We start from the raw sequence: 22974 nt of genomic DNA, 5'->3' as shown, positions 1-22974 counted from the left end.
ATGTATTCATTTATTGTTCCCAATAGTTTTTTTTTTTAATATTTATTTATTTATTTATTTATACAAGCACTGGGTACAGTCAGAAGTGCAGGAGGGTGAGAAAATTCACCAGAGCCAGAGCGGAGAGCTGAGAGCAGAGTGCAGAGCACAGAGCAGGTAGACTGATGAAGTCCACTGCTGAGGGGAGCAGCGGGCACGGCAGGAGAGGTCTGCGTGCCATGTGGGACCCTCACCCGGTGGCCGGGGATTGAGCCGGCACTGCAGAGGCTGCAGGCAGCTTCACAACCCAGCACTCAACCACTGCGCCACCAGGGAGGCCCTGTTCCCAATAGTTTTTTGGTGGAGTCTTTAGAATTTTCTATGTATAGAAATACCATAATGAAAGTTTTACTTCTTTTCTACTCTGGATTCCTTTTATTTCTTGTTCTCTAATTCCTGTAGCTAAAACCTCTCAAGTGGTGGCATCTTTGCCTTGTTCCTGATCTTAAAGGGAAAGCTGTCAGTTTTTCACCGTTAAGTAAAATATTCATCATAGGTTTGTGATATATGAACATTATAATATGGACATGGGTTCTTTCTGTTCCCATATTAAGAGTTTTTAATCATAGATGGTGTTGCATCTTGTCAAATGTTTTCTCTACATCTATTGATTTATCATATGATGTTTATCCTGTCTTTGATTGATATTGTATTGATTGATTTTTGTATGTTAAAACATCCTTGGATCCCTGGGATAAATTCCACTTGGTCATGATATATGATATTTGTAAGGCACTGTTGAATTCAATTTGCTAGTATTTTCTTGAAGAAATTTGCATTCATAGTCATCAGGTCTGTAGTTTTCTTTTTCTGTGCTTTGTTTGGTTTTGGCATTTGGGTAATGCTGACATCTTAAAATATATCAGGAAGGAGTCCCTCTTCTTGGATTTTTGGCAATAATTTGAGTAAAATGGGCATACGTTGTTTCAAATTTTGATAAAATTTGCTACTAAAGCTCTCTGGTCCTGAGTTTTTGTTTTGGGGAAAATTTTTGATTACTGTTTCAATTTCCACAATCATCACGGTTCAATCAACTCTTCTGTTTCTTGGGAAACTGTATTGTTATAGAAAACTGTCCATTTCTTCAAGGTTGTCTCCAGTGGCTTTCTAATATCCTCAAGTTAAAGCCTGCCCTATTCAACTTGGTTTCCAAATCCCACCATAGATTGCAGTCAGGCTTATCTCAAACTAGGCCCCATTCCCTCCCCTCACATCACACATTTAATGTGTACTCATCCTTGATATGATCTTCCTGTACCCTCAGTGCATGTATGTGTGGAGGGGGAAAGGAGAGAGAGAGAGAGAAAGAGAGGGAGAGGGAGAGATTTCCTCTTATAAAGGCCCCAGTTCCTATTGAATTAAGCCTCTATCTATCTATCTATCTATCTATCTATCTATCTATCTATCTATCTATCTATCTCTTCATTGAAACTGATTATCTCTTAAAAACTTTACCTCCAGATAGTCATGTATGACTGTATCCATAGCATCTATAATAAGCAAAAGGTTTTCATTTTGATATAGCTCATTTTATATATCTTTTTATTACCTCTATTTATTGACATCGTATTCAAGAAATCCCCAAATCCAATGTCATGAGCTTCTTCTCTATGTTTTCTTCTATGAGCTTAATTCTTACATCTAGTTCTTTTATACATTTTTTGAGTTAAATTTTGCATTTAGTGTAAAATATTGGTCCAACTTCATTCTTTTCATGTGGATATTCGCAATATCATTTTAAAAAACAATTGTCCTATTCCCATTGAATAGTCCTCCATCCCTGTCAAAGGACATTTCACCGTTTGTGTGTTTATTTATCTTCCATTCTATTTTATCTTTTATATATCTATCTGTCTTTATGCCAGTACCACACTGATGTAATTATTGTAGTGGTTTTTTGTAATATTTGAAATCAGAAAGGGTGAGACCTGCCCCTTTGTTCTGTGTACTTTCCAGAACTGCAATTGGTGGGTTGTTGCAAGATGCTTCCACTACAAGGCTGAGAGCCACTCTAAGAATGGGGTTTTTGTGACCTAACAAGCAAGAGAATAAAGAAGAGACAATAGCAAACTTTCCTGTTCAACCCCACCTCCTTCCCCCAAAATTCCTTTATTGTTAATTTATAAGCTGGGAGTGGAGAAGGAACGTAATTAATTCACATTATATCTTATACCTCTTCTTCTGCATCCCACTGCCCCTTTCTAAATTCTGTACCTCTGTCCCAATAGCTCAAGTATGAATGTCCTGGTTAATCTATCTTTTGTCTCTAGTTTCATTGAAGTTTGATACCGTCCTATCACCAGATCCTTCAACAACTTCCTTCCCCTTGTCTGTGTTTGCCATCCTACTCCACCCACCAAAGTAGATTTCATCTCAGACAATATGTATTCAAAGCCCCAATATTAGAATTCAGCACACATAAACAGAATAGTGAGTGTTAATGACATAGTATCTGAAATTCTAACCCTTTCAGTGAAAGAGAACTCCTAACAAATGCCTAAGTGCTGATGCAGATATTGTGCTTTCCATTTGAAACAAATATACACTCTTAAGAGAAATAGGCAATCTGCAAACATTTCTAGTTTTTATCTCATCAGATCCATTTTCATATAGGTTTGTTTTCCCTTGATATAATTCATATTTTTGTTTTTGGATAAGAGATTGTATGCACAGAAAGGGAATGTGACTTGTGGCACAGAAAATTCATTGCTAACACAGTTTAGTTTCATGGAAGTTACATTCCAATCCTGGCCCTGCTGCTTACACTAATTTATAACCTCAGACAAGGTATATAAGCTCTGCACATCTTACTTTCCTCATCTGTAAATGGGTGAAATGATGAAAGGGATCAAGAGTTACAAATTTACAGTTATGGAATAAGAAATTCATGGGGGTGTAGTGTACAGCACAGTATCCATAGGCAAGAACATAATAGTGTTAATTTGAAAAATTGCTTTGAATAAATGGGAAATAGACTTATTACAGTGATCATTTTGCATTGTATACAAATATCAAATCATTATGCTATACACCTGCAACTAATACAATGTTGTGTGTACATTATACATCAATAAAAATGTTAATAGTGTTCTTAAACTATAGATGGCAATTTAGTTAATGCAATTTTAAAATATAATTACTATATTTACTATAGCAAGACATCTATAAAGCATAACAGATGTCAAGATATTTATGGAGAGAATTTTAGAATGAGATAATTAAAATTAGACCAAAAATAAGTGGAGAGATGTACTGTGTTTTTGGATTAAAAAATGAATATTATAAAAGTTTAATTTCTCCTTAAATCAACATATAGAAGCAGTGTAATGTCAATCAAACACCCAATAGGAATTCTTGTGTACCTGGTAAAATTTACTTTAAAATTCCTATGAAAAAAATTAATATTCATGAATAGCCAAGAAAATTTGGGAACCAGCAAGAGGGTATTTATAACAAAGTTATAGATAGAAGCGATAACTTATTGGTATACAGATAAGGCAGTGAAACAGAAACAAATATAAATTGGAAATTGGTATACGAAAGTGTTGGAATAACACAGATCAATACTGGTGGTGGGATGATGTGCTTACCATGTGAAAAAAATGTTAGAGTCCTGTCTTTCACTACATAATAAAACAAATTCCAAATATATTAAAGGTTTAAATATAAAAAAATGCTTAAAGTATTGAAGACATAGGATATTTTTATAGTGTGGTAAATTGGAAAGATTTTAAAAATGCTAACAAAAGTTAAAACACGTTCAGGAATATATTCTAAAATTCTACCTCAAGAATAAAACCTTAGGGCCTCCCCGGTGGCGCAGTGGTTGAGCGCTGGGTTGCGAAGCTGCCCGCGGCCTCTGCGATACCGGTTCGATCCCCGGCTGCTCCCCGGCCACCAGAGGAGGGTCCCACATGGCACGCAGACCTCTCCTGCCGCCCGCTGCTCCCCTCCGCAGTGTACTTTGGTCCTTCTGCCTGCTCTGCTCCCCGCTCTGGCTCTGGTGAATTCTCTCACCCTCCCGCGCTTCTGACTGTACCTAGTGCATGTATAAACAAAACAAACAAACAAATAGATAAATAAAACATGCCTCTATCAAAAAAAAAAGAATAAAACCTTATGATGCATCAAAACACCTGTTAAACAAAGTGAAAATAAAACTATATAAATAAGATGTTTGTAATAAATACATCAGGTGTAGTGATATAATGTTTACAAAGTAATAACAAAATGATATATAATGTAGAAGGAAAATGTGCAAAAATTTGAAAAATTGGTGCTCAAAAGAGGGATAAAAGATTGTCCATTGGGTCACTGGAGGTGAGCAAGGTGTAAAAATATACATTTGTAGAGTTTTAAACCTTTCACACCTAAAGCAAATTCAATGACATAAAACTAATTTTCCTTAATAAACATAATTTGGGAAAAAAATGTCCAATAAATCTATGAAAACTGCTGGTGGTTGGATCCATCACAATTTTATTAAAGTCAGACCTCTAGAGGTGGGGTCTGTGTACAAGTGTTTAATTGTTTTGTTTTGCTTTGCTTTATTTTAATGTCTTGATGTTTTCATTGTACTACAAAAAATATAAGAAGTGTACAAATTACAAGCATTTAGTTTCAATGAAGTTTAATAAAGCAAACATATTTTTGTAAACAGCATCCAAAGAATAGTATCTGCATCCCAGAATCAATCTTCATGCCCCCTTACAGTTCCAAACCTCCGAGGGTAACCACTATTCTGACTCCTAACACCATAACTTAGTTTTATCTTCATATAAATGGAATCATGTAGTTTATACTCGTTGGTGTCTGACTTTTTGTTTTACTCAGCACTCTATTTATCATGTTCATCCATATATTCACATGTAGTTAAAGATTGTTCAATCTCTATGTTGGGCGGTATTGTGTCATATGATAATATCATATTTTACCTATTTTACTGTTGATGAACATTTGGATAGTATCCAGTTTGGGGTATGAATAGTGCCTCTCTGAACATTCTTGTTTGGGTCTTTTGGTGAATAAATGCATGCCTTCCTGTAGACAGCAATGAAGGAATGAAGTTGCTGAGCCATAGGGTGTGTCTATAACCTCCTTCATTAGACATTCCTCAGTGTATGCTCAAATCTTGGTTGTCGGCATCTTATCATTCAGATGGAGAGGCTTCTCCAGGGAAAGCTGTTGCACTTTGTTGAAGTTGATAATTCAGTCCTTCAGAGGCTTCCAACTCCTGCCTCTTGAATATGAAGGTCTATATTTAGTATCACTTCTCCTTGAGGGATTCTTTGTCTCCTAAGTCTTGAGAGAGTGTGGGAAATTCCATTCTACTTTTCAGAGAGATTTCTACATAACCTTTATCTTCCCTCTCTTTTGAATTTTGGAATTTAGCAAATTTCTAGAGAAAGTTTCTGGTTGTATGTTTCCAATCTTGTTATCCCATTTTCCTGTGACCACCCATAACACATCTGGCTTATTTCCTGTATGCCTTCCTTTGCCAGAATTGGTAAAATATTCATGGAAAAAAAAGAAACTGTAGAACTTCAAGAAACTTGGAAAAGTTCCACCTTCCTTGGGATTTTTGTTTCTTTAGTCTTCGTTGCATTTAGTTTTCTGATGGCTTTAAAACTAGATCTTGGTAATGTATCTGGCTTTTCCAGTTATTTACAGGCTCATGAGCCTACCATGACTTCATCTAAATGGAAGGGAAAATTGCCTGTATGTTCTTTAAAGCTTTCCAGGTTAATTTCATGTCTATGACAATTTGAGAACCATTGCCGTGGAGAAATACTTGCACATGTGCTATGAAGTTCACAGCAACAGTGTAATAAGAAAAAACTATGAATAGCTGAACTATCCATCCCTGTGGGGCTGGGTAAATAAAATGTGGTGTAATTGAATAGAATATTATTCTAACACCCAAAATAATGAACTAAAGCTACACATCTCAACATGAATGTATGTTAAAAATGATACCTGATAAACGCTAAAGGGAAGAACAAAACAAAGTATAACATTATTTACACACTTAGAGAACCATGCAAAACAGTACTAAATAATTCATGTACGCATATATATGAAGTAAGGAGTGTAAAAATATGAATTGGAAATAAAGTTTATGATAATGTCTACTTTTGGAGGCAGAAGAATGGTGAGAGGATTGAATAGAGGAATAAAGACGAATCCAACTATATCATATTTTGTTAATTTTTATATCTTTCTCAGGGAACTATACGAGAAGAAAACACAAACTTTTTCAGTACTGTGTAATTGGCATCAGAGTGTTGTTATATTAATCTTGATACTTCTTTATAAATTTGAAACTTTTAAACCTTATACAAGAAAACTCAATTCAAATAGAGCCTCTTGATGGGGTGGCCCCTGATTCCTTCCAGTGCACCTAGTAGCTCTCTTATCCCTATGCCCACAGTGTCTTCTCCTTGACACCAGCTATTGTAGCCTTAATCACAATCTGTCTTTGTAACCTATTAGCTTACATGCTACTATCTCCATTTGGAAAAAAAAAAAGGAAATAACTCACCCTAGTCAGTAACTAAAGAGTTTAATTGAAATAATAAATGGAGATGGGCTCCAAGCATGAGCATTTTTTATAAACCTCAGATTATTTTAATGTGCAGCTAGAGGTAAAAAAAACCACCACCTTCATTGTGAGCATCGTGAGAGCAGGTATTACTGAAAGGTGGAGACTAGGTCTCCCTTATCGTCTTCTGCGTCTATTTCCTAGTACCAGGAATAACATACAGCTGTTTGCTTGCTTGTGTCATCTTTATAAACACCGCCAGTGCTACTCCCACTAATAAACTTGGCTTCATTCATTTCATTAGACAAGTAAGTAGAAAAAGTAAGTCACTAGCAGCTACAGACAGGTAACAGCAGCAGGTATCCTTGAAAGGTCACAGTTTTCCCGTTAGTTCAGGGAGGTTAGGTCCCTGCAAGCTCTGATCTGGTTCCACCTACTGGTAGTGCTATTGAGTGAATGGGCTCTCTACCCCATGTGCATAGACCAGGTTATGACATCAGGACCTTGGAGAAGAGAAAGAAGCTATTTTTTAATTGAATTAATCACATCTGCCATCCTGATTAAGAAAAGAAATGAAGTTATTAGGTTTTGGGGACTAGGGTGGAGAAAAAAGGAATTACATTTTACTGGCTAAGAAGAAGTTTGGGGACAAAGAAATATGAACTTGGTTGAAGTACATTGGTTAGTTACAGAGCAGTTCATACATGCAGAAGACTGGAGTTTTGAATTTCCTTTGGTGGGTCCCTCCCCACTAGATAGCCCCCCTGCTTCTTTATTTGTGTCTTGTGGCTCCAACTGACCTCGGCGCTCAGCTCAAGGTTAGTAGATTAGCCTCCCGGCTTTGCTCTGTCTGTAAAAACAAGTCTAAGAGAAAAGCTTAGAGAAGTTTTTTTCTCTCTCTTTTGTGTTCTTAAGGTCCGAGAGCAGTTTAACCATTTAGCCTAGGTTCAAATAGGACCCCTAATCACTGGACTATGTCACACAAAACAATATGGAAATATTTTCTGGGGCCAAGTACTTGCATATGTAATTCTTTGAAATTACCCCTCCTTTCTTTTTATCACATTTTCCTTCCGGCATTATTGAGTATAGTTGATATATAACATTGTATATGTTTAAGGTGTAGGACGGGTTGACTTAATGCATTTATATATTGCAATATGATTACCATCATAACCTACAGAGTTAGCTAACACTGTCCTGTCACATAATTATCATTATTTGTGTGTGGTGAGAAACATTTCAGATCTACTTATTCTCCTAGAAACTGTCTTTTTTATTTTTATTTCTTTTTTTTTTTTTTTGCATAGAAGAACTGGGGTGTAGGCCAGAGGTGTGGGGGTGGTGAGAGGATTCACCAGAGACAGAGTAGGGAACAGAATAAGCAGATCTACCGAAACACACTGTCAAGGGAAGGGGAGCATCGGGGGAGATAGGAGAGGTCTGCTGTGCCATATGTGGGTCAACTCCCTGGGTGGGGATTGAACTCAGGTGGTAGCTGTGATAGCACTGAGACAACCCCCAGCCACCAGGGAAGCCCCCTTAGTTAAATTTATCCATAAATGTTTTGTTGTTTTTGATGCTATTGTGAATGGGATTGTTTTCTTTATTTTTCAGGTATTTTTTTGTATGTTGAATTTTTATCCTGCATTTTTACTGAATTTGTTAATTAGGTATAAGTTTTTCAGTCAAGCTTTTAGTATTTTCTAAGTAGATCATATTATTGCAAATAATGACAATTTTACTTCTTCTTTTCCAATTTGGATGCCTTTCATTTCATTATCTTTCCTGATTGATCTGTCTAGGACTTTCAGTACAATCTGAGTAAGTTTGCTGAAACTGGGCACCCTTCTCTTTTCTTAGAGAAACGTTTTCAAACTTTTGCCATTGAGTATGATGTTAGTATGGGCTAGTGGTATTTGGCCTTTATTATGTCGAGGTATATTCCTTTTACACTCATTTTTAAAAAAAGATTTTTATTTATTTATTTACAATACAAGAACTGTGGTATAGGCCAGAGGTGCAGGGGCTGAGGATTTACTAGATACAGGGCTAGGCAGGAGTAGTCAGCTGCGCCATGTGGCTTAACTCCCTGGCTGGGGATCAAACTTATGCAGCTGTGGCTGTCGGTAGCTTGATAGCTTTAACCCCTGAGCCACCAGGGAGGACCCCTTTATACCCATTTTTGAGCATTTTTATCATGAAAGAATTTGAATTTCATCAAATACATTTTCTATATCTATTGAGCTGATCATACGGTTGTACCTTTCATTCTATTAATGTACTGTATCACATTTATTGATTTGCATATGCTGAACCATTCTTACATCACACTTGATCATTGTGTGTGATGCTTTTAATGAGCTGTTAGATTCAGTTTGCAAATATTGAATATTTTTGCATGTGTAGTCACCAAGGATGTCTGTCTGCAATTTTCCCATCTTGTAGTATCGATCTGGCTTTGGTATCAGGATAACACTTATCTCTTTATGTGAGTTTGGGAGTATCCCTGCCTCTTTAGATTTTCAGAAGAGTTTGAGAGGGATTGGCATTATTTTCTTTTTAAGTTTGGTAGAATTCACCCAGTAAAACCATCTAATACTGAGATTTTCTGTGTTGGGAGATTTTTGATTACTGATTCAATTTCTTTTTTTTTAAGATTTATTTATTATTTATGCATATGAGAACTGGGGTGTAAGCCAGAGGTGTGGGAGTGAGAGGATTCACCAGAGAGAGTGGGGAGCAGAACAGGCAGATCTTCTGAAATACACTGCTGAGGGGAGGAGAGGGAGAGACAGGAGAGGTCTGCTGCACCATGTGGGTTGCTTCCTGGCTGTGCAGCCAGGGATAGAACTGGTGCTGCAGAGGCTGGTGATAGCTTGGTAGCATTATCTTTAACCCCTGCACCACCAGGGAGGCCCTGCTGTGGTATGTTTTGCCTTATGGTCAAACTATTGGGTACTTTTATTGTGTTGTTCAGAGTCTCTATTACTTAGTTGATTTTCTGTCTAATGTTCTTTGTGTTATTTGAATTGGAATATTGAAGTCTCCAAGTATTATAGGAGAACTGTCTATTTCTTCCTATAATTCTGTCGGTTTTGGCTTCATTTATTTTGGGGCTTTATATTGTATGTGTTGTTAATTATATCATTCTGACGGATTTACCCTTGTATAAATATATAAAGCCTTTTTTTGTCTTTTTGACATTTAAAAAAGTCTTTGATAGTAACATGGCCAACTTAGTTCTCTTTTGGTTACTATTTGCAAGAGTTTTTTTTTCCCCCTATCCTCTTACTTTCAGCATATTTCTATCTTTGGATCTGTAGTGTTTGTTCTAAGCAGAATTGGATCATTTTTAAAAATCCATCTGCTAATCTCAGTTTTTATTGGAAAGTTTAATATGCTTACATTTAAACTAATTACTAACAAGTGGACGTTCTTTCATTTTTTCCTTCTTTTATCATGGTAAGAATAGTTAACATGAGCTCTGCCCTCTTAAATTCTTTAAGTGCACAATACAGTATTGCTAATTATAAGCACAATGCTGCACAGCAGATCTTTATAACTTGTTAATCTTGTATAAGTGAAACTTTATACCTGTTGAATAGTAACTCAGTTCCCTCTGCCCAAGCAACTTGGAAACCACACTTTACTCTCTACTTTTATGAATTGGACTATTTTATTTACCTCATATAAGTGGAATCTTGTAGCATTTGTCCTTCTGTGACTGGCTTATTTCACTTATCATAATGTCCATCTATATAGTTCCCAAAATGTAGAATTGCTTTCCTTTTAAAAAGCTAAGTAAAATTCTACTATATATATATACCACATATTCTTTTTTTAGAGACTTTTTATTTTTTTAATTAATTTTTTTTATTTTTTTACATCATTGTTATTTTTAAACAACATTTTCTTCCCCCCACCTCCCTTAGGTGTAGTCCCCATAGAATTTCCTTCACCAATGCACCCATGCACCATCACCTCAGTCCCCTGTGCTCCTCTCTCCCTCCCTCCCTCTGATCCCTCTCCCTCCTCCTCCCCTGCAGTATGTCTCTGGTTTATAATTGTCTGTTTTTGCTTTGTTGTGTTTTGTAATGTTGTTATTTTTTTACATTGATGTCTTATTTGGTTTCCCTATATTCCTGTTATAAGTGAAACCATCTGATATTTTTCTTTTTCCTTCTGGCTTATTTCACTGAGCATGATTCGTTTTAGCTCCATCCACATTGCTGTGAATGGCATGAGTTTATCTTTTTTGATTGCTGAATAATATTCCATTGTGAATATATGCCACATCTTCTTGATCCAGTCATCTATTTTTTGGCATTTGGGTTGTTTCCAGTATACCACATTTTCTTAATCTATTCTTCCCTTGATGGACATTTAGTTTGTTTGCATATCTTGACTACTATGAGTAAAACTACAGTGAGCGTGGAGTGCAGATATGGCTTGGAGGTCCTACTTTTAATTCTTTAAGATAAATATACAGAAATGGGATTTTTAGATCACATGATAGTTCTATTTTGAATTTTTTGAAGAAACTCTGTACTGTTTCCCATAGCAATGACACCAAGGGCTCCCTTTTTTCCACATCCTCAATACCACTTGTTAATTAAGATGACATCTCTTTGTGTTTTTTTGATTAACGTTTTTCTGATAATTACTGATGTTAAGTATCTTTACATATATTTGTTGGCCATTTTTAAATGTCCTTTAACCACTTTTGAGTCACTTTTTAAATATTTTTTTAAAGATTTATTTATTTATGCATACAAGAGCTTGGGTACAGGCCAGAGATGTGGGGGGTGAGAGGAGAGGATTCACCAGAGACAGTGTGGGGAACAGAACAGGCAGACTGACTGAAGTACACTGCTGAGGGGAGCAGCGGGCAAGTCAGGAGAGGTCTGCCTCGCCATATGGGTTGCTCCCTGGCAGGCTGGGGATCAAATTCGTGCTGCCGAGGCTGCGGACTGCTTCATAGTGCGGTGCTTAACCCCTTGAGCCACCAGGGAGGCCCCACTTTTTAAATATTGAGTTGTAGGACTTCCTTGTGCATTTTGAATATTAAGTCTTTATCAGATACATGGTTTGCAGATATCTCACATTCTGTATATTGACTTTTCACTCACTCCAAAATTCATGGGGTACAGCAAAAGCAATGCGAATAGGGACTTTTAATGGTGACAAATGCCTGCATTAAAAAAAGAAAAAAGATGCCAAGCAACCCAACTTTACACCTTAAGAAATAGGAAAAAAAAGAACAAAATAAGTCCAAATTTAGCAAAACAAATGAAACGAATAACAGTTAGGCAGAAACAAAGGAAATGAATAGAAGAACAATAGAAAAATCTACAAAACTGAAGTGTTTTTTTAAAAAGATAAACCAAATTTAGAAATCTTTAGCTAGAAACAATAAAGAGGGAACACTCAAATAAAATCAGAAATGCAAGAGCGAACACTACAACAGATGCCAAATAAATAAAAAGCATCATTAGCTATTACTATGATCAATTAAATGCCAAAAAATTGTATAACCTAGAAGAAATGGATAAAACCATGAAAACACACAACCTACCAAGATTGAATCATGAAGAAATGGAAAATTTGAAGAGAACAGTAATGAGTAGGGAGAGTGAATCAAGAATCATGAAAAAAGAAAAGCCTAGGACCAGATGGCTTCATTGGTGAATTCTGCCAAACCCTTAAAGAAGAATTAATACCAATCTTATTTGTATACTTCTAGAACATTGAGAAAGAGGGAAAGCTTCCAAATTGATACTGGCAGAGGATGGGCATAATAACAACTAGCTCCACCACCTATCACCTGCCCTTGTCAATGCTGGAGGATTTTATGGGGATAAGTGTGCAAGCTCAGCTTCCTACTAGGTCTCCTTGACATAAGTGTCAGAGTAAAATGGAGTGTTGAGTATCCCTCATTTGCATCACCTCGTTCAGTCCCATTGATGCTGTGTATGGGTGGATTTTTAGATGGCTATTAGAACTTGCTGACACTACCATGACTGGAATCAGAGCACTGCCTGCCTCTGTCAGGTGGGAGGTGGAAGATGGAAGATTAGCTCTCTGACTGTTCTGATACTACCAGGGACAAGTGGGGAAACTGGAGTACTCTTGCCAATTTCTGGGGGACAGGAGTAGGGTGGAGTATATGATCAGCTTCTTTTATCTTTGACCTACTTAAATCATGGTAGAGAGGTCGTTTTTATCACTGGTGTTTGGTTGGAATAGGAAAGGCATTACAAAAAGATTTTCTATTGCTATTACACTCTTTCTCCAATCCTTTCATTAGGAAGAACAGGCTTATTTGTGTTTGTTCATATCTTTATTTTTAAAGATTTATTTCATTTATTTATGCATACAAGAGCTGGGGTGTAGGCCAGAGGTGTGGGAGGCGGGGGTGAGAGGATTCACCAGAGACAGAGTGGGGAGCAGAACAGGCTGATCTACTGAAATACACTGTTAAGTGGAGCAGCAGGTGAGACAGAAGAGGTGTGATGTGCCATGTGAGTAGCTCCCTGGCCAAGGATCAATCTCATGCTCCAGTGGCTGCTGATAGCTTCAAGTGCTGAGCTTTAACCCCTTGCACCACCAGGGAGGCCCCATTCATATATTTTTTTAATTGAGTTAACATGGGTTTACCACATTGTATATGATTGAAGTTTACTCTTCTTCATACGTATGTCTCTACACTACCTCCCCAACCAAAGTACCCCATAAATCCTTTACCATAGACCACTGGGGCCCCAACCTCCCTCCCCTTCTACTAGCCTCACTTCTGCAATCATATTTCTAGAGTCTGTCATCTTCTTTCTTCCTTTCAGAGTATTTCTATGCTTGTTTTGTTGTGCTATTTCCAGAATTTTTTTTTTGTATGAGTAGATACTGGGAGGAGTGGTGCCACTTCACTTTGGCAGAATTGAAAGTCTCTGTGATGGTTTATTTTTAAAGAATGGATGGGAAAATGAAGATTTCATTGTGAAAAATTTCTTAATTGGAATAGTTATACCTCTTTTATTCACAAGTTTATTTTTACAATATAAGTAATGACTCTAAAATCATCTTCTTCTTCTTTTTTTTTTTTAAGAAATAAGAGGGCAGGGCAAGGGTACTTGAGGTGAAATTACACCAAACCAACACCTATAGTTACTGCAATTCTGTCTTCAGCTTCTCCATGTTTCCCTTAGCCAATAACACTTTAAATCATCTCCAAGTTCAAAACATTCAGCAAACAACGGCGAGGTAGAGCTGCTAAAAATGGACCTGATTTCCATGAAAATATGATAATGCTCTATCAGTTAATGGAACTGTTTTTTGTGTTGCTGTATAGATGTACACACAACAAACACAGTTGGAGTAAAATGGAATCTGTCCCCTGTTTGCAGAGTTATCCCAAGGGAATGGATATCAACAGTCATCCCAGTTGATATAATACTGAGTTGTTTCAAAGGCAATTTATTATAATTGAGCCAAGAAAAAACACTGTACCCATTTAAATGTGGCATGATTGAACAAATAAAATATATTTGAAACTTTCCCCTCTAAAAGAAAAGAAATGAAAGAGAAGTGGGCCTCCTGGTGGTGCAAGGGGTTAAGCACAGCACTATAAAGATATCCGGAAGCCTCTGCAGCACGAGTTCAATCCCCGGCCGGCCAGGGAGCAACCCACATGGCGCAACAGACCTCTCCTGTCTTGCCCGCTGCTCCCCTCAGCAGTGTATTTCACTCAGTCTGCCTGTTCTGTTCCCCACTCTGTCTCTGGTGAATCCTCTCTCCTTCCCGCACCTCTGGCCTGTACCCCAGTTCTCGTATGCATAAATAAATAAATCTTTAAAAAGAAAGAGAAGTTTCACAATTTTCATGTTTGTAATAATTACCATTTATATGTTAGTAATATATGAATACTTATTAACAATGTGAGGGGAAAACCTATGAATTAATACATTCTCTTCAAAGTAATCTGTAAATTCTATGGAATTCCAACAAAAATTCCCAAATCTACCTTAAAAGGAATGTTAGTAGAGTTTCACCAAAATGGCAGGCCCTCTTGCACCCAGCAGAGAGTGGCACAACATTGCACAGACAAACTGCATTTGTGAGAAATCCAGAAACCACTTAAGTTCCTACTGGTGGTCATGTAGATGTGGTAGGAAAATTGGTGTTATTTACTCACCAAATCTCTTACCCCTGGCACAGCAAAGCATGGTCAGGAGAAAACACCCAAGATTTGGCTTCTTCCTGGGTAGGGAAAGAAAAGAGTGGAACATACATCAAAATTCTGGCTTTCAGGAGAACTACACAGGTATTTCACCTTTCAATTTTTAAGTGTAGTACTTTAAATTTTAAAGCACTTCAGCCATGTGATTCACATCCAAGGCCCTTATGGAGGGCATGCAGGTGTCTCTTGAATAGCTCTCCATTCTCCCTTTCCTTCAAAATTGGCATCATCGGATGCCACATGGAAATGAAGGTGGAATAAGAATTGAGTGATTCTGAGATCTCCGTCTGCCCCAGAATTTTAGGGACCGCTTCTAAGTGTATCCTGAACTGGGACTAGAATGCAGGTGTGTGTCTGACAGGAAAGTCAAACTAGTCAACCCTTCTGTCTGAAATGATTCCCTAAACCATTGTATCGAAGCATTTTTTCTTCAGTGCACATGCTTTGGTATGTTTCTGATGTTTCCTCTAATTTTTTTATTCATTCATTTATTGCATTGGGAGGGGTTCAAGTTTCTGAGGTAGAGATTAAAATGTTGCTTCTGAGGAGGCACTATTCACTTGCCATAGAAAACTGATATCAACCATGAAAATATGGTTTCTATGACAACTGGACTATGCCACCTCTCCCTGAGAGAACCATTGATATGGATGTGTATAGGCAGAAAGTGTGTGATGTTTGCAAGAAATGAGATCATGTGAGTACCCACCATCACATGAGTGTGTGTGTATGGAAGGGTATTGGAGTAATTGAATATATGATTGCAGATATAAGGGCAGGTCACTCCCGTTGTAAGGGGAGCCTGACAGGCACTGCTTGGACCCAAAACCAAGTCTTTCTTTCTGAAGGAAGAGCAGAATGAAGAGGCTGAGTCACAAATTATTCCTTTTCTTCTGTATCCTCAGATGACTCCCTGTGTGTGCGCTTTGTGATCTTGAATTTTGGAGAGTCAAAATTGGTAAACCTTTTTGAGTATGCATCCCTCTTCAAGAAATAGTTTTGCAGTGCACCTGAGAGGTGTATCTTCATTTATAATATATCTACATATATTTAAAGAAAATTGGGGACGGTAAATTATAAATGCACAGATTTTGCAGCAAATGAAATGTGAGATACAATGAATATAATGGGAATACTAATACATTGTTTCCTGGACTCCAGTATCTGGACATCATTTTGGAAATGACTGCTCTAAAGAAAAACTTTTCACTTGTTACATCATTAATTAAAATTTGTAAACAGCTCTCCATTACTATGTGCATGAGGTGCAAGCTCCTTATAAAGCTTCTGGTCTCAGCAGTTGAGTTTTGATTGTGATTTTTATTTTCTTTTTCAATTTTATTTTTTAAAAGATTTATTTATTTATTTATACAAGCACTGGGTACAGTCAGAAGCGTGGGAGGGTGAGAGAATTCACCAGAGACAGAGCAGGGAGCAGAACAGGTAGAAGGACCGAAGTACACTGCTGAGGGGAGCAGCGGGCGTGGCAGGAGAGGTCTGCGTGCCATGTGGGACCCTTGCCCGGCGGCCGGGGATCGAACCGGCGCTGCAGAGGCTGTGGGCAGCTTCGCAACCCAGCGCTCAACCGCTGTGCCACCGGGGAGGCCCTGATTGTGATTTTTATTGATCTAGTTTTTTTCATATTCATTAATTATGTTTCAGAAGAAAGACAAATTATTAAAAGTACTCATTATTACTTTCTTTGTACGAAATATGCCTTAGTAAGCAGTTGGTATCACATATATGTAAGTCTCTCAGCTCCACATTCTTGATTCTGCTTTGTGATAGTAAGGTATGGTCTTTGCTAACCTTATATTCAATTTGCTACCTGGTTCACTCTTAGGCTGTGTTCATACAGAGGGTCACACAGACATGTATCTAGAGGAAGGGAAGCAAATTAACCACACTTCTGTTCCTGGGAACTCTACTTCATCATAGTGTGATTTTCTTGTTATATATTTCTAGTTTAATCTGTTAAAATACATTTAGGGCCTCCCCTGGTGGTGCAGGCAGTTGAGCACAGCACTGTGAAGATGTCCGCAGCCTCTGCAGCGCCGGTTCGATCCCAGCCGGCGGGTGAGGGTCCCACATGGCACGGCAGACCTCTCCTGTCTCGCTGCTCCCCTAAGCAGTGTATTTCGTCAGTCTGCCAGTTCTGTTCCCCGCTCTGTCTCTGGTGAATCCTCTCACCCTCCCGTGAATCTGGCCTGTACCCCGGTTCTTGTATGCATAAATAAATAAATCTTTAAAAAAAAACTTAAAAAAATAATAAAACAAAATACATTTAAAATAATGAAGAATATTAGGCTGTAGTTTTCATTTAATGGCATCAGTTCTCCTTTTTGATTTCAGGGTAACTCATTTAAAGACTTGGGAATTATTTGTCTCTTCTTTTTTCTCAGTAATCATTTACATAGCATGGATATTATTTCCTTATGTTTCCACAGATGATGGACTGACAAGCACAAAATTTACCTTCTATATTAGTGTCTTATTGCTGGCCATAAAACTCGATGTGCCTGGGTTGGGATGAAGACTTGATCTCAAAACCACGTCTTTTTTTCTGAAGATCTATCTAAATAGAAAACTCAAGTGGGGAACTATAACATTTGAAATGCTCCATGACAAAATACAATGGCTAGGAACTTAGGTATCAAGATATAAATGACTCTTACTGCCCAACTAGGTAGAGATTGGAAATTTTTATTCAGAGTGTTGATAAAAATGATTCTGCTTCATGTTGACCTTTTACCTGCAAATTCCATGACAATTGAGATGATTTCTTCTTACTTTAGAGTCACCTAGTTAGAGCAGAGTGTGACTTACTTTTTGTTTGTTAATGTCGGGATAAAATGTTTCATACTACATCTCTGTTCTCTAGTTTTATTAATCTGAGTGTGCAATGGGGTGATGCAGTAGGGAGGTCTTCATTAACCAGATTTATTTTCTTAATTTTAGCTTTAAATCATCTTAGGAGACCCAGTTCCTAGCATAATTTTTAAAGATTTATTTATTTATTTATTTATGTATATAAGAACTGGGGTATAGGCCAGGGGTGTGGGGGTAAAAGGATTCACCAGAGACAGAGTGGGGGAACAGAACCGGCAGACTGACTGAAATACACTGCTGAAGGGAGCAGCAGGTGAGACAGGAGAGGTCTGCTGTGCCATGTGGGTTAGCTCCCTGGCTGGGGATCGAACTTGTGCTGCAAGTGGCTGTGGATAGCTTCATAGTGCTGAGACTTAACCCCTTGTGCCACCAGGGAGGAACCCCTAGCATAATTTTTCAGGGTTTTTGAGTTTCAACATTACATTCTACGTCAGGTGTGCTACACATACACACATACACACACGCATGCAAGCAAAAACTGACCTCAGAGACATACATACAATAACCATTCAGAACATGTGTCTATGGGTGAGAATATTGGTCAGAATTCAACTGGGCAGTTTTAATGATTGTGGCTGGGCTTCTTTGCACCGTGTGTGTTATTTTTCTGTTCACTAAATTGGACAAACTTCACTTCAGAAAACTAGGTTATTTGACTCTGGTTCACTTGTCTTTTACACACCATTAGTCTTTGCATGTTCTCATGGTGATGGGAAAGTGCAGGAACTAAGACTGAAATGCATGTTTTCCCATGCCTCTAATTTTGCAGTATGACTAATATCTCATTGGCCAATGCAATCAAATGAACAAACTCAAAATTGGTGGATGAGGAAATGTAGTCCATCTGCCAATGGGAACTTCTGCTAAGTCATTAGAAAAAATAGTGTAGATTAATAATATATAAATCAAATAATCTATAGGAACAAAAAGCTATCTTTAACCCCTTGCAGTATATAGGAGAAGGCTACACTAGAATTAAACCTGCAACCAAATTAAATTCAGAAAAGGAGCAGCAATAATCAGATATCCAGGATTAGTCTCAGCTGCTGCTGTTTTTCAGGGATGCAACATTGTGGGGTTGTTACATGTTTTTCATTAGAATATATAAACATATATTTACCATTTGACTTACAATTCCATATGTAAGTATGTACCCAAGAGAAAAGGAAATTCACAGAATGATTTGAACATGAATACACACAGCAGTTTTATTTGTAATAGCTCCAAACTGGAAATGACCATAATGTCCATCAATTGGTGAATGAACAAACTACCCATCCAGAAATAAAAAGAAATGAAATACTGATCAATGCAACAACATGGATGAATGTTGGAAGCACTAAGCTGGGTGAAAGAAAACATCTGTAAACCAATCTATAGTAACAGATCATATATTATTTGTTCCCTAGTGTGTGGAGGTGGTATTGACAGAATAGGAGGGAAAGGGAACTTTTGAGATTGATGGAAATATTCGTGATCTTAAGTTTGGTAGTGGGTACAAGGGGGGGTATGTTTTTCAAAACTCAATGAACTCTACATTTTGAATTAGTACAGTTTATTTTTTTTATAAGTTTACAACTCAAAATTTGATACTTATCTGTATCCCCTTTATATTTCTCGGGAAAGAGAAAGAGAAACACATTTACAGTAAACATCACCGCTTAACAGAAGGTAGCTTTGTGACGTGAACATTCAGGTGTTGGAAACAACTCAGTCCTTCAGGAAATTAGTCACCACAGGCATATAGAAAGCACTCTCCAGTCCATGGAAAATTTCACCCTCACTTAAAGACAAGACTGTGTGTTTGTGTGTGTGTGTGTGTGTGTGTTAACAAAAGGCATGCTATTTTCTACTTTTGTTCTGATTATAAAATTGCTTATTAAAACATCAAACAAGATATTAAAAATTATCAAGGAAATATATCTCATTCGAAATTCCATCACAGAGACATTGTGAGTGTAAAAATTCAGGTTAATATACTCGAAAGTTTTTATTTTATTCAAATACAGACACACGTGTATATGTTTAAATAATCTTTGTGGGTCCTTTCTGGTGGCGCTGAGGTTAAAGACAGTGTTACCCAGTTATCACCAGCCACTGGGGCATGAGTCTGCTCCCCGGCCAGGATGCTAACCCACATGGCACAGCAGTCCTCTCCTGTCTCGCCTGCTGCTCCCCTCAGCAGTGTATTTCTCAAGTAGTAATATTCTCAAGTAGATCTGCCTGTTCTGCTCCCCACTCTCTCTGGTGAATCCTCTTGCCCCCCATACCCATGGTTTGCACCCCAGTTCTTGTATGCATAAATAAATAAATCTTTAATAAATAAATAATCTTTGTAAGTTAGCTTAACAGATCATAACCCTGTGTTTTAAAGTTTTGATTTCTGTTGCTTCTTATCCAACAACAGTAAGCAATTAGACCGTGAAATTTGAAAATGCATCATTTACAAAAATATCTCCAATTTGAAAGATGATACATACACACATATATATTACAAAACATGCATAAGATGTATATGTGGAAATCTACAAGACACTAGTGAAAGAAATCAAAGAAGCAATAAATAAGTGGAAAGATATTTTTTTAGTGTCACACAGTAGAACTTGGCCACAGAGGGACTGGTGCTACCAGGTTGATGCTCCTGCTGTTTGCTATGCTGTGGGTAATAAACTGTTTTGCGCTGATCTATTGAATTTTGTTGTCTTCTTTTGGTACCTGTGGAGTATAACAAGCCAATATGTTTTCTTACTTAGTAATTTCCTTTAGAGTCTAGTTACTCCTTTACAGCCTTTATGAAGTTGGGTTCCTGCAAGGATTGGCACAGCAAGCAAGGTGCCAATATAGAAAATGACTTATTGGAAAAGAAAAGCAGGGGACCCATGAGCTAAGTTCAGAGATATGAGGAAACGCCTTAGGATTTAGGAAGCAATGTGTTTGCTCAAATAATAGATTAGGGAGAGAATCAATAGTCTATTTCTCGAACAGAAGATGAATTGATGGGTAGATACTAAGTGACAAGAGACATGATTGCAACCAGTTGCCCAAAAGGTGCCATCATGGTCGATTGCTCCCCTACAGAATGAAAAACAAGTGGTAAACCCTTGATTTCTGTCAGAGAAAAATACACAAATGCACTCTGTTTGAAAACAACAACATGACCGACCACACACAGAGTAGTAAGATGCACTCAAGAGGCAAAGGAGGGAAATTTGAGCCCACCTTTGTCAAGACATGGGAGCTGATAGAGATTCAGTTGAAACATGTAGGGCCAGAATAAGAACTCTTATACTTTTAAGGGGTGAATGGTAACAGTACCCTCACTTACAACCCCGTAATTCATACAGAATATTCAGTCAAGACAAAATACTATCCTACAACAAGATTTTCTACAACTTAATGGTCATCCTGGGGAAAATACCAAGGAGGAAGATGTTCAAAGCACAATGGCTGAAACTGTTCCAGACTGACTGTATTGTGACCAGAATGACATCTCAAAATGAGTTTCTCGCCCAGAGGCTGATTGATAAATATTTAAGTTCTCCCTCCCCAAAGTAGAGCACTCTACTGACTTTGTTGTTAGTAACTGGTGACCCTGCACGGGTGGCCATGGTGATATTAGTTCAGAAATTTCCGAAAAGATAGACACTGCCTCAACCAAGTTAGTTTCTTCAATTAGAGATAAAACCAAGGATGGGAATAAGAATAAATTCCTTTTAAAAACATGTAGTCATAAGTCAATGTGGATTTGTTGCTAAATTTGGGGGGGGGGAGTTTAACAAGAGATTAATAATGGGTTGAGCATCAAAAGAGTTTGGTCCAAATAGGAACTATGCAGGCAGTAGAATGGGACACAAAAAGGCAATTGTCTATCCAGTTTAAAAGGAAAGTGTCTCTATAGAGCCATGGAAATCAATCTCCCTCCACACGAAGAATGAAGAAGCCAACTGGCTACCGCAGAGGGAATTACTTAGAAGTACCTCCAGTTTCTGACCTGTATCCGACCTGATACAGTGCACCTGTATCCTGATAGGAAGTGGGGACTATAAGTAAGCCCCCAGTAGGCCATAAGCTACAGCAAGGGCATAATAGGGCAGATAATAAAAGCAAGAGTTACAATCTTTTGTGATTTGTTTGGAAACTATGTCCAAGCAACTGTCCTATCCATTCTGTAGATGTGCAAAGGCCACTACTGAATTGCCTGAACTTAGAAATGATTTAAAATAGGGGAGGAAATGAACTGTAACCATTGGATGGGGCCTTTTAGACTCCGTCTGTGCACTTCTGATTAATGTATAACTGCTATTGCTCACTCTTTCTGCTTCACGTATAACTTGCTATCGAAGTTTTACATGGATGTACTGTGAGTACTCAGACAGCCTAAGGGGAGACACTTGCAGTTGTGAAGAATCCCTTGTACAGTAGTGATGGTGAGAAGATTACACCAAAACTGCCAGTAGACTTCCACCTGTCCCCCATATTATACTACAGAAACAATGTAGAATTCCAGGAGGAGAAAATGCAATCAAAGGCTTGACGAAGGACTTAAAGGCTACCTCAGCAACCTTATATTTGGTGCCTGTAAAACACCAAGGGTCTCTTGGAACTTTAGGTATCTTCTACTGATATCTGTGGTGATTTGAACTTCGAGCAAGAGAGACCACCTCCATCTGAAAGTGCTTCTTTGAGTTCTGAACTCACTGATTCACTGACAGAGCCATCCACTACATGACTTGGGAAAAGGTATTGGCCTGCTGGTGGGCATTTGTGGGACATGAGAGCCTTTCTCACAAATGACAGGTAATATCGCATCCGCACAGCCTCATCTTGAGTTTGTTCCACTCAGATATTAACACGACAGTTGGAAAGGTACAATGATTTTTTTTAAGATTTTATTTATTTACTTATACAAGCACTGGGTACAGGCAGAAGCACGGGAAGGTGAGAGAATTCACCAGAGCCAAAGCGGGGAGCAGAACAGGCAGACTGATGGAAGTACACTGCTGAGGGGAGCAGCGGGCGTGGCAGGAGAGGTCTGTCGCACCATGTGGGACCCTCGCCGGTGGCCGGGGATCGAACTGGCACTGCAGATGCTGCAGGAAGCTTCACAGCCCAGTGCTCAACCGCTGCACCACTGGGGAGACCCTCAATGATCTTTTATTAAATGGAAATGTTGTATTTGAAACGCAAGCCTGATTCTTTAACTGTCCTCCTTATATGGGCATCCCTTTAGGGGATGTTTCAGCCCTGCTTGTTCAATTACAGGGACGCT

Source organism: Talpa europaea (assembly GCF_964194135.1).
Source record: "Talpa europaea genome assembly, chromosome: X".
Taxonomy (NCBI): Eukaryota; Metazoa; Chordata; class Mammalia; order Eulipotyphla; family Talpidae; genus Talpa; species Talpa europaea.
Note: the sequence above shows the minus strand (reverse complement) of the source record.